The following is a 9,599-nucleotide window of genomic DNA, read 5'->3' as shown; positions in this document are numbered from 1 at the left end:
CAACTTCTCATCGCCGCAGCGCGCTCCACTGTGAGAGCTATTGTTCGTACTAGCCTCCAAGAAAGTAGTTCCAACGTTGCCGCTGTCGGTATCCCTCCGCGCGCCGAACTGTGGGAAAATTTGCTCTTGTGTGAATCCAAGTGTTTTACGTTTAGTGTCTTATCAAAAGAGTGTAACTCGTAACATTAAGTTTGTTAAATGATTCACGCGTAATATTTGAGGCGTACCAATGATACGGACGTTTTGAAGATGAAATATATACGCGCCTATTTCTTTGAGTGGACGCTGTGGAATGCGTCGCTGGTAACAAGTCTCTAGCCAATGGGAGAAGTTCATTCACATTCTCACTGTTGCTAAAAAGACATTCTGTTGTGTTTGTTGCATATTATCCGGACGCTACTCAGTTATACGCGTCATGTTATGAAATTGGGATACAATATGTAAAAAGAGAGGCTTCGAAAGCAACAGTAAGCAAATTTTATCCATGTGGTTTTCTATTTCTTCTATCGAATATTAGTTCGTTAACGATCAATTCGGGTCATACTAACCTTACCACTAATTTCAATACCATGAGATAAGTTTTATATAAATAATAATGTCGCCAGGAGAAGCAGGTAATATATGAAGTTAAATATCGCCTTCATCTGTTCGTAGAGAGAACTGGATGCAACAAGATATTCCAAGAACATGGTCGCAGAGGAAGCGAAGATGACACGAATTTGTTTGGGGAATGACAAAATCAGTGATGGTGAAAAAGGTAAAGCTGATGAAACGTCATTTCCCTATACTGAAACTGAAAATAATCAGTTTAATTACGATGGTAAATTACCGAATCAGAAGTCATTTTTTAAAATGACGTCATCCTGATTTCAGATTTTAGTGTTTTAAAATAAAACACTGACAGCTGAACGAAAGATGACGCAATTTAATATATTTATAGAAGCTGTGGACCAGTATTACAAGAAAGTAATAGTAGTCATTTTCATCCATCTAATTAAACATTCGGTTTAATAGCAAGAAGCCGAATCAGTATTACTTTCGGATCCTGAACCGAAAAATATATTTTACTGCTGTTAGTTATTGAATAAGACGTTCAATGTGAAACTTCGTATAAACTTATATTTTTGGACGAAGTTTAACTGAAAAATATGATACAGTTATTGAATGCGGTGGAAGAATTCACTGAAACAAATTTCAAATTATTAAAGTATACCCCCCCCCCCCCCCCCCCCAGCTGCCGGTGGTACTGCTGGGTTTAAACGCCTCAGGTTGCGTATTTAACCAGTATGAATCACCAGAGTATGTTAATGTGACACGCACGCTTATAATATGTAATATATTGTCTTCAGAGTTATCAAATCATTTACAGTCACCAGCTTATACGACTAACATTACCTTATGACAGCCAACAATTTTTCCGCACTTGTAGGCCTGTATAAGCTTAAAGACAGAACCTACGGATTTAAGTGCTATAACAGTGAAACCGCCCCACTTCATCTATATATGAAGAATGCAATTTTGAAGGGAGTAAAGAAAACGGGAGTTAATTGTTACGGCGTAAAGTCAAGCGCCGGCAAGGTAGTCGGAAACGATAGAGCAGAGATGACTGTGAGAAGAGGTCAGCCAATAGCACACTGACCGCCTCTCCAGGACGACACTGCGGCATCAGCGGCCCTTAGGTGAAGAGGACTTAGGAATAGCTTCAATACTAGTCATTTCGCTTGTACTATGTAGCATTATCTATGCTGAAGAAACTTGCTTGTTTTGTATGCGACACTTCTGTGTAATAGTCAAAGGTAAGTATTGTAGTTTTTCCTTTTATAATAAAACTCATTAATACGATGTGTTTGAATGTTGTTTAGCAGTCCGAGAAAGCAGGTTTCCTAGACACCCCATCTTTGGCGACTAGGCTGGATTTAACATTAATCATTCAGCACTGCTCAGGTCATATGTTAAAGACGTGTCACAGTCGACGGCTTGTTATGGATAGCCGAGAAAATGCTAAGTATTCAGGAGAACCTATGTGGCGAATAGCAAATAGGTTTGATCCAACATTTTCTGATGAAACGAAAGCTCTTAGCAGCTCTGATACATTCTCTGTTTGTTTTATTGCTGACTTTAGTTTTTCTGAGGTGTTTTGCATCGAGGCGATCTATAAATTCCGCATTTTTCTACAGACACAAACCACTCAGGATTGTGCAATCATTTTCTTTGATTTCTTATTCATTAAATTAATTAAACAGACTAATAGACCTATGCCTCCTGCAATTTATACCTGTCGCCTATGTTTCATGAATGTATAACGCAAAGTGTTAGCTTGATTGTAAGATATCTTCCACAAGTGTCTCAGCTTTAACTTTTGGTGTTGGATAATAACCATTTAGCCTATATGTATATGTTTCTTATTTGCAAAACATAGGGTAAGTCAGGGTGATATGGTGAATCGGGTGAAATGGTGAATTGCTTTAATTCTTTACTGGTTAAACAGATGTCTCTGTATGTCTGCATGCCGACAGTCTCTGATCATCTGTGGAGTGTGCACGTGTTGAAAACCAACTCCGTAAGTACTCTGTACAAAACTGTTTTCGATGCTAAATAATTTTTATATGCTGCATGCGCTTGTAGATGTTACTTCAGGTAGCGTAGTCCGCGGGGTATTTTTTGATATATTCTGCCTTCTTAATACTGCTTATGTATTACATAACCTAGAAATCGTTGCGTCTAGTGTTTTGAACTTCTTGCCGTGCTATTCACCGTTTCACCCATAGCAAATGGGAGAAATGGTGAACTCGGGCAGGGGTGATGCGCTGAAGGACTTTTCTTATGTGTAAAGCGTAAAGCGTTTATTTAGGTACATCCCAACCAGGGTTTTTGACAAGTCATGAAATGTTAGCGTTTCCTATCCCATGCGAGAGTTATATTCTGCTTTATCCGACGTCTCAATACAATCGGTAATTTAAAAATTAGTTTTTATATATTTTTTGCGAGTACAGTTTGGTTTGCCAGTGATTAAAAAAGTAAATGTTCTAACTACCGCCATTGTTCCAGGCAAAGATTCCTACATTTTACAAAAGACAAAAAGGATCCAGCCGTGCTGGTTGGGCAGAGGAGCAACTTAACGATGCCGTAAAAGCGGTACAAAATGGAATGAGCCTGAATAAAACCTCAAAGGAGTTTCACGTTCCATGGTCAACGCTGAAGAGACGATTAGCAAACGGGTGCTTTACGAAAAAACCTTTGGGTGGGCCGCTTGTACTAATATAAGAATGTGAGAAAAAGTTGGTAAAACGTATCATAAAATTACAAAACTTCGGATTTGCACCGACAAGGACAGAAGTACGTACCATGGCATATAAACTAGCTGAGAAATATAACCAACATCACAAATTTAACCGAGAAAAGGAAATTGCTGGAATGGACTGGCTACATTTATTCTTAAAAAGAAATCCGGAACTCTCAATCCGCAAATCAGAAGGAGTTTCACAAGCACGGTCAAGAGGTTTAAGTACGAAAAACATTTCAGGCTATTTTTCCTTGCTGCAGAACATCTTGGTAGAGCATAACCTCCTTGATAAGCCGGGAAATATATTCAACGTAGATGAGTCCGGACTTCAGCTGAATAATAGACCAGGTTACGTGTTGGCAGCAAAGGGGTCTAAGAGCGCTCCAGCGATAACATCCGGTGAAAAGGGTTAAACCATATCTGTAATCGCTTGCTGCAATGGAGAGGGCATGTTTTTACCCCCAGCTTGTGTTTTGAAGGGAAAAAATGAAAAGGCCGAGTACAAGGACGGTATGCCGCCGGATTCCACGATTTTCATGTCACAAAAGTCGGCGTGCGTATCAACTGATATTTTTCTTCTGTGGCTAAGGAACCATTTTGCACCGAGGAAGCCTGAGGGAACAGTCGTGCTTATTTTGGATGGACATAGCTCTCATTGCAGCAGCGTGGACACATTAGAGTTTGCAGAAGAAAAAGACATGATTTTGCTCTGTCTACCCAGTCATGCCACACACTATCTGCAACCACTAGACAGCGCATTTTTTAAAGCTCTGAAATCCTATTATTATAATGCTTGCAATTCGTACATTAAAATGGATCCAAATAGAAAAATTTCCGGACTAGTGTTCGGAGGACTGCTTACAAAGGCATGGGTACAAACAGCTACGACAGAGAATGCAATAACTCGGTTCAGAAGCACAGGAATCATCTCGTTTAATCCTGATGTCATTCCCAAATACGCGTTTTGAACATCAGCTTCAGATCAACATCAGGAAAACAACGAACGACATGAAAACAGACCTACTTCACCTCGACCAAGTTGTTCGCACTGGCAGGAGTTACCTAATCCCTCGGAAGAAGCAACTGCAGACGTAGATAACGGACAGGGACTTGAACACATACAAGCTTCACCACAACTGGGCTGTACGCAGGGAAACACGCAGTCTTCATCAGAAGCAACAGATATGACCTCGACAGTGGCAACAGAAGAACCTCAAATAACCCCTGGCAAACCCTTGGACCATATTTCGCCGATACCTATCCTAGATAAAGTTGCATCTGCAAGGAAGAAGTCCAGAGCTTTAGCTGAGGTTTTGACTTCTCCAGAAAATATCGACAACCTGCGAAACAGAAAACGACAAATGAGTCAGTGAAGAGTAGAGCAAATGCTAAAAAGAGGATCAAAGGAGAAACCGTAACCAAAGGAAAAACCGTAACCAAAGAGACTATCAAAGGAATTATCAACAAAGAAGCAGCCTAAGAAACTAAAAGCGTCTACCACTGACACCGAATCCGTCTCGTCGCTGGATATCCAATTGCAAGACGATGATGACGACGCGGATGATGAAAAGTGTTGTTGTGTAGGGTGCGATGAACTGTACAGTTGCACTGTAAAACAATGTGGATTGGATCAAAGGTATTAGCTGCCAACGTTGGCCGCATGAAGACTGTTCAAAATATGAATCTATGTGTGACGTATGTGGCAAAAAGCAGGGGAAATAAGTTCACCATTTCATCCAAAGGGCATTCGCCATTTCACCCATATACATGGGTGAAATGGTGAAATTGATAAAAAGAAGTATTTTTTCAAAAAAAGCTTTTGTAGTGCCTTAAAGAGGACGTGGTACTGTTAATGTGTTACTTATGTATTTTGTGAAAGGAGAGTGTTTTTATTTTGTTTAAATAAACAATTTCTTGTCTTCTACGAGGCCCAAATTTTTTGTTCACCATATCACCCTGATTTACCCTAATTCTTATTTGAATTCCCGAGAATGTTCACAGTATATGATTTGCGAACTTTATGTCTTTTATACACTTCTGTAGTCGCATCTTTTGTATTACTTTCTTCTTCTTAGCTTCTTTTCTTAATAGATTTCACGTCTCATTGTGCAGTTTATTGTGTGTATTTTCATGCGTATCCTTTGTTTAGTCTTGGGCCCTTTTTGGTATGTGCTTGAGATTTGTATAATTTCGCAGTTGCCGGCCGCGGTGGTCTAGCGGTTCAGGCGCTCAGTCCGGAACCGCGCGACTGCTACGGTCGCAGGTTCGAATCCTGCCTCGGGCATGGATGTGTGTGATGTCCTTAGGTTAGTTAGGTTTAAGTAGTTCTAAGTTCTAGGGGACTGATGACCAGAGCTGTTAAGTCCCATAGTGCTCAGAGCCATTTGAACCAATTTCGCAGTTTCTGTAAATGTAGTTTTCAAGAACAAAGAATTAAGAATTTGGTATAGGAAAAGAAACAGAGGAAGATGGATCCTCTACCTTTATCACTAGTGACAGTTATTATACGGAGACAGACCCCATGTCAACTAGTTTTACTTCTATATCCGCGTTTGTATAGATACTTTACAAGTAATTGTGCAGTGCAGTTGTAGCGAAGCTCATTCCCACCCGTTCTTCATATAAAGACAGCCAGCAGTATTTGTAGAAAATGCTCTGGCATTTACGAAAAGAAACGTTGTTTGAAACAGATTGCGCAATATTTCAGAGAGGATAGCACCTTTCGCACAGAGGCAAACAGGAATTTGATATTATATCGTGGATTGCCTGCCCAAGTGCAGACGTTGACTCCGATCCACATTAGCAACGAACAGTAGTGGGGTGAAGTTAAACGAAGTAAGTAACAGATGCACTGTAAAGACATGATAGAACTAGGCATGACGTGATAGCACTAGGTATGATTGTGTATATCTCAAGTTATCAGAGGCTGTGCGAAAAGGCGTTGAGGAAAGTCTAACAGTAAAGTAATGGAATAAACTATGACGTGTAAGGATTAGAATTGTGTGAGAAAGCAAATAGAAATGTAAAGCAGCTACTACAGAAAAATTTAGCTTTTGGATGGAAGGACATGCAAGTAGGCAAAGAATAGGGAAATGTACCAGTTATGCTGGCAACTTAGAATTGAAACTGTAGATAACTGCCAAAAAGCGAACTAGGAAGTCTGAGAGGAACAACGAGAAGAAAGTTAAAAATAAAATACTGCAAGGTTTTCTATCACATCACGGACGATTCTATGTGGATTAGCTGTGATAAACAGTCATGGCATTAAGATATGGTGAATGAGAATTAAAAATTGATATAAAATATGGATAAAAGAAGGTGTGGAGGCAATGCATACTTTGAAACTCTGTAGGAGAAGGATGAGGTGCGCAGTCTGACATTTCAGGTCACAGTGTTTCTGACTGAAATATTTCGCAGACGAGCCACACAAAAACTAAAGAGTCCAGAAAGAGAAAAAAAGCGTTGGTCATAAACTAAATGATTATAAATGTTAATAAAACCAGGATACAGTAATAAAAATAGCAAAACAATAATGACAAACAGGTGTTACCAGAAACTGGTTACGACAGAATGCAAATTATAAACTTTACTGTTACATCGAGTAAAAGAGGAACTGAGATTGGAAGTGAAAGTGCACAGTAAAAGAATTTCAATGCTAGGATTCGTTACTGACATTAACCTTTTGAAAGTAATGTAGAGCTCTAAAATATAGTGTAAATGGAGTTTATATGCTTCCGAGAGGAGGATCTGGCATTCAGAGAAGAAACAAGAAGACAGAATTAATAACTATACCTTTAGAAGACACATATACATTGCTATTATTACTATTATTTTTATTATTAATAGTATGGCAGTTACTCATCACTTTAATAATACATATAAAATATGTACATAATTTACTAATTTACGGATATATTATTTATATAATTAATCACATCTGTTGTAGTGTCCAAATAATCCGAGGGGTTTCGAGGGAACGAATTTTGAGGACATCCTTGAACAATATGTTTGACAGTGTGTCCTATGACTGTAAAGTGACGAGTGCATTCTGCAGCGGTGGCCTACTAAGTCATCGATCTCCCATGGTCAGTCAGGGTCCTGTTGAGTGCAGTCCGTGTCCTCAGGGTCCCACGGTTTGTTACTGACAGAGTGCATCAAAGCTTCGTTAACAAATAATTTAAGCTCCACCAAGTTCCTAGCTGTTGTGAGTGGGGATGTCCGCGGCGTAGTCTGGTGATTCGGATAACAGGTTTGTACGTCCTCATGAACTGGTAGTTGCTGGTTGATGCCGATTTCCTTGCATTCTCTCAGAATATTCTTTAGGTGGGTTTGTACGTCCTCATGAACTGGTAGTTGCTGGTTGATGCCGATTTCCTTGCATTCTCTCAGAATATTCTTTAGGTGGTGGGAAGCGGCTTAGGACAGGTAGCCAGAATACTGGAGTGGACTTGACTGTGACAGTAACAGCCGCTATGGCTTCATGTAGTTATGTATCTACTAGTTACGTGTGGCTGCTGTTTATCCAGACAGGGTTGCAATATTCTGTCGCTGAGTAGACAAGGCTAAGGGCAGATGATCGTAAGGTCGAAGCTACAGAGCCCCATGTTGTATCACATAATTTTTTGCGGATTATTATTTCTTGACCTCAGTTTAGCTGCAGTCTTTGTTAGATGCTGTTTAAATGACTGCATTCTGTCACGCATAGCTCCAAGGTACTGTGCATGTTTGTTATGGACCAGGCAATTAACCTCAAAGATATGTCCAGTTCACTGATGGCTAGGACATTACTCAGATGAAAACAAGTGGATTCAATTATGTCAGGATTTGGTTCAAGTCCCTATTTAAGAAAATATCGCCCTGTTATACTTGGTCTTCTGTTAACTTATCTTCAGTGGCCTCGATCTGTTTGTGCTGTGTTGCTATCACCCAGTCATCAGCATAACCAAACTTCCTGGATTGAGTGGCTGGCATATCTGCAGTATACAAGCTAAATAGTAGCGGATCTAGGACTGAGCCTTCAGGTAGGCCATTGTTGAGGGTCTTCTGGTCACTAATGGTATTGCCAATAATTACTTGAAATGGCCTATCAGTCAGCGTATTGTTAAAAAGTTGTGCTATTATTCCGCAGGGCATTACTCAGAGCGGCTGATAGACAGCACCCTGTCTCCACACGGTCTCATAAGCTGCATACAGGCTATTAAATACAGCAGATGTCTTTAGTGTTTCCGGAAGCCAGCTTCTATGTTAATAAAACTACTTGATCCACATGGCTACGGTTTGGTCGGAATCCTGCCAACTCAACAGAAATCTTTCCAAGTATCTCGATACGTATTCTGTTATACAGCAGCCTCTCAAATAATTTGTACATCATACGTAGAAGGGCAACTGGATGATAACTCTGAGGTTTGTGTGGTGTCACCGCCAGACACCACACTTGCTACGTGGTAGCCTTTAAATCGGCCGCGGTCCGTTAGTATACGTCGGACCCGCGTGTCGCCACTGTCAGTGATTGCAGACCGAGCGCCGCCACACGGCAGGTCTAGAGAGACGTCCTAGCACTCGCCCCAGTTGTACAGCCGACTTTTCTAGCGATGGTTCACTGACAAATTACGCTCTCATTTGCCGAGACGATAGTTAGCATAGCCTTCAGCTACGTCATTTGCTACTACCTAGCAAGGCGCCATTATCAATTGCTATTTATCTTGTGATGCATGTACCGTCAGACCGATGTTCACCAATTATGGATTAAAGTTAAGTATTCCAGAAGCTACGTACTTTTTTTACTAGACTCAACTCCTTTAACTGTTCCAGACCTCACGCCAGCCTGCGTGAGCTTAAACGCGTGCCTTTCGGCTACCTCATAGTGGCTTGGCTGTCTCGCCAAGTCACAACAGTTTGTTGTTGGGTTTACCTGGTTTTGAGATGCCAGTGATATCGTCTGTTTTGCAAGTCGTGAAATGGATCCCCTTTGCAGAATATTGGAGAAACATTGGGGATATGCATATTTTGGTATATTTATCACAGTACGGACGAATCACCGGACGAGTGGCACAGAGATGCTGAGGGAAAATCATTTAGCAAGATGATAACAGCTCTCCACAAAGAACCTGGGGTCGTAGTTTTCACAAACAAATAAGATTTTCGTCCACAGCTTGTTTTTTAAGTAATTAAACTATGGATGTTACCAAAACTTTTTCAGAATCGTCATCAGCGTTCACTACTTTTCTTTGTTCGCGAGTTAATGTGCCATATGCAAATGAATGACGAAATCGAAAGAGGTGTTGCAGTGGCATAAGAAAGCTAAGCTTGCTCAGTC

The sequence above is a fragment of the Schistocerca americana genome, chromosome X (assembly GCF_021461395.2).
Source record: "Schistocerca americana isolate TAMUIC-IGC-003095 chromosome X, iqSchAmer2.1, whole genome shotgun sequence".
Lineage (NCBI taxonomy): Eukaryota > Metazoa > Arthropoda > Insecta > Orthoptera > Acrididae > Schistocerca > Schistocerca americana.
This window is presented reverse-complemented; position numbering follows the sequence as displayed.